General features: G+C 43.6%; 1 pseudogene; it reads left to right on the top strand.

Annotated features, from left to right (window-relative positions):
* Window positions 1-336: 336 nt before the first annotated feature.
* On the top strand, window positions 337-455 carry LOC133372179 (5S ribosomal RNA; annotated as a pseudogene).
* Window positions 456-4214: the final 3759 nt, after the last annotated feature.

Here is a 4214-nt window from a genome sequence, read left to right as displayed (position 1 = left end):
TGAGGATTCCCTGCCCAAACAGCCCCCCAAATGCTGAGCCTCCCCCACTGCAATAGAAGATTACTACAGAAGGCTGGGCCCTTTAAGTCAAGCAACATTTTGCAGCCCGGGTGAGGCTGACAATTAGGCTGAGAACTCAGTTTCAGTTTGTTCTTTGCAACTTCAGAGCTCTGCGTTTCACAGGGCACAGCCTGGGCCTCGCCTTGTCCGATACCCCAGTGGAGACTTGCCACTCCACAGAGAAAGACAGATGGGCTGCAACAAAGCAGTAGACTCTTCCACCTTTCTTGGGAGGTTGAAGAGCTCTGTTTTAATTATGCATGGGTAACGTTGTCACCCTATGGCCATACTACCCTGAACGCACCCACTCTGATCTGATCTCAGAAGCTAAGCAGGGCCAGGCCTGGTTAGTATTTGGATGGGAGACTGCCTGGGAATACCGGGTGCCGTAGACTTAGAGGAAGGCAACGGTAAACCACCTCTGGATATCTCTTACCATGAAAGCCCTATGAATATATCCAAAAAAGATTCATAGGTTTGCCCTAAGTCGTAATCGACTTGAAGGCATATAACAACAAAAACGTTGCCACCACCCACATTTTATGACATTTACCCTGAACATGTGCACATTCAGACTTTCAAGAGATAGGGCAAAATTTCTCTCTTTTTTTCATAATACTTGAACCTGGGAACATCTAATGAGGGTGAATGTTGGAAGGTTCAGGACAGACAAAAGGAGATACTTCTTCACTCAGCACAGAGTTAAACTATGGAATTTACTCTCATGAACTGAAATAATGGCGAGCAACTTGGATGGCTTGGAAAGAGATATTAATGGTGGTTTAGGCTATCAGTGGCCACGATGGCTATGCTTTCCCTCCACTGTTGGAAGCAGTATGCCTCTACCAGTTGCTGGGAATCACAACTTGGAAGAGCGCTGCTGCATTGAGGTCCTCCTTCCAGGCTTCCATTGGGGCATCTGGCTGGCCACTCTGAGAGCAGGATGTTGGGCTAAACGGGTCTTTGGCCTGATCCAGCAGGGCTCTTCTGATGTTCCTAAAGTGAAATATTGTTGTTGTTAAGTGCCTTCAGGTCAATCACGACTTATGGCAACCCTATGAATCAGCGACCTCCAATAGCATCTGTCATGAACCACCCCCTTCAGATCTTGTAAGTTCAGGTCTGTGGCTTCCTTTATGGAATCAATCCATCTCTTGTTTGGCTTTCCTCTTTTTCTTCTCCCTTCCGTTTTTCCCAGCATTATTGCCTTTTCTAGCGAATCAGGTCTTCTCGTAATGTGTCCAAAGTATGATAAACTCAGTTTCATCATTTTAGCTTCTAGTGATAGTTCTGGTTCTAACACCCAATTATTTGTCTTTTTCACAGCCCATGGTATGCACAAAGCTCTCCTCCAACACCACATTTCAAATGAGTTGATTTTTCTCTTATCCGCTTTTTTCACTGTCCAGCTTTCACATCCATGCATAGAGATCAGCTCTCCTTTTAGTAATCGAATAGTGTTAGGCAAAGCTCTCAGCTGTGGGTGAGTTCATCCAAGTAAAAACCTCTTTAATCAACTTCAGGTTCCTAATTCAAGCAGTTTATTAAATGGTACAAGGTAAAGGAGCAAGGAATGTCAAAATGCTTTTTTTCCTAAAAAAAAAAAGGAAAAAGAACATTAGCCGCGATTTCCTAACTAGTCTTACATGGTTCCTGTTTTGTGTTTAAAGTGAGTCTTCCAAAAAGAACAGCTTCTTTTACATCAGAACTAATGTGCTGCTATCCTCTACCCCCCCCTTTCCTAGATTGTAAACCTCTTGATTTGTGTTCTTTGGAAAGTACCCTGTTCTTGGTTGGAACTATACCAATCATCCCCATCATGATGTAAGACGAGTTGCATAAAACACACAGCAAGTTTGCAGTCTTACTCTTAGCTCGGAGAAAGCCACACTGAACTCCATGGGACTTACTTCTGAGTAGACACAAAGGATTTCACTGTGAGATGTTGCATCTCCACACCCGCAGATGCTTGCAGTACTCAAGTCCCTTATCGGAAAATAGGGACAGTCAAGTAATTAGTCCCATGGTCTGCACTGGCTGTCAGTGTCTCTCTATGCTTTCAGGCAGGGGATCCTCCCAGCCCTACCTGGAGATGCCAAAAATTGAACCTGGGACCTTCCGCATGCAAAGCCAATGCTCTGCCACTAAGTTATGGCCCTCCCACTGATGGCCACTTTGCTAGTGACGGAATAACACTGACAAGGAATGGGCTACAGACCATTGCAATGGCCCAAGCCATCTTGAACAGCTAAAGACCGCTCTGTGATGAAGGCAGCTGAAGTGCCACATGAGCTTGAGCAGTGGCCATTTGGATTGCCCTGTATATCTCCTTTAGGATCCTGGCAGATGAAATACTCTCCAGCAAGGAGAAGTAACTCATTTGGCACAGGCAGGAGGGGCTCATTAGGACTGTTGTGATTCTGAGCCTGCTGTTCGCACGGCCACCTCTGCTTGCCATTTCAGCTTCAGATCGATGCTCATCAAAGTCCTTGTATAAGCACATCTGGCAGGAAGTGGCATATGTAACAACAGCTGGCAGCCAGAGAGGGTGTCGGAAAAAGAGCAAGAGAGAGAGAGAGGGTGGGATGGGGTTGGCGGCTCAAAAGCTATAATTAAGCCCCAGTGTTTTCCTAAAATGGACTTGATCCTATTAATATAAAGCAGTAGACCAGCAGCCATTTGAGATACATTTAACAAACTGAGCTGTTTGTGAAGTGGTGGGTTTCCATCCCATTAAACACTATCTAAAACACTTCTGCATGCTCCTGGTCTCTTATGAATTATTCTTTAATGTGGGAAGAAGAGTCTGCACCTTAAATTCTGCCTCCAGAATCCTTTGCAAGACCAGACAACTCAATGTGGAATCTGCATGCAAATGAAGATGCCTTATATAGAGCCAGACCATTGGTCTATCTAACTCAGTAATGTTGACACCAGGGCCAGGGGGCCAAATGGGAAAGATCCACAGGAGGATCAACATGGAATATGTCACTGGGAAATTAGTGCCCTGTCCTGAGCATGTTGTAGAGCAATATAGGAGTCAGATATAGCTGGAATTACAGAACCTCTGTCAGCTCCCATAATCTCAAGTGAATAGAATGGCCAAAGATGAAGAGGAGATCTTTTACAGCCCCCACATCTCTCATTGCATCCAGAAAGATTATTCCTTATGTTGCAGCAACCCACTGTTCATAGTAAATGTTGCTCTCTCTCTCTCTCTATGTAGACCATTCTATTTTAAATGGATTTTACTGCTACTGTTTCCTGGAAACCAGAGTGGAAAGAGAGGGAGAGGAAGAGGAAACCAAACCACCCAGATACCATTAAATGAAATAATTCTTAAATGCTCTCTTGTTCTATATAGTAGAGTTATTACCAGGGCAAATAGCATTTTAGTTGTCATATCGAGGGGAGGGGATCATTCTGCTGTTAATAAGATTGAATGTGAAGGAAGTGCAGACCTGACCATCAGACTTATGATAACTGACACTCAGATGACTTCCGGGAAGGGTGACTTAGCCTGTGCCTGCTTTTGAGACGGGCTCCTGCCTCAAAAGAAGCTTATTCAGATATATCAGTCAGATTTTTTCTTTTTTTGACTGATTAAACTTCTCCCGGGTAGGGAGAAACGAAGAGATTAACCTCAAAGCCTATTTTTGTTGGGACGACCAGATCTCATTAATTTATGGGACGAGGTCCAGCCGACGAAGGTGGGACGGATTTTTAACAACAAGCTCTATCTGGAAAAGCGAACGTTCATCTTATCTTCTAAGAGAGAACGCACTAACAGGCAAGCACCCTTCTTTCTATATTTTTCTTTTACTTGACTTAAATTGTTGCTGTTTAAAAGAGATTTGCCAGATTGATCGGTTTTTGACATCTCACTGGGGAGCCATAACTTCTCTCTGCTACTCACTAATTAATAGCTTATCTCTGTTTTTGTTGCAAAAAGCTGTCCTGGATTTGCATTCTAAAGATATACACAGAAGAGGGATTTCTATTCCAGATTTTTATTTTGAAGAATATTATATTGTCTGAGACTACTCTCTTTTTGGTCTATTTTATTTTGACGAATCTGTTTTCTGACGACCGCCATTAATTGTTTCGATCCTGGGAACTGCATTTTGTTTACTTAAACATGGAGAGATAAGGCT

Source organism: Rhineura floridana, chromosome 17 (genome assembly GCF_030035675.1).
Source record: "Rhineura floridana isolate rRhiFlo1 chromosome 17, rRhiFlo1.hap2, whole genome shotgun sequence".
Lineage (NCBI taxonomy): Eukaryota > Metazoa > Chordata > Lepidosauria > Squamata > Rhineuridae > Rhineura > Rhineura floridana.
The sequence above is the reverse complement of the archived record's forward strand: the minus strand, read 5'-3'. Positions and strand labels throughout refer to the sequence as shown.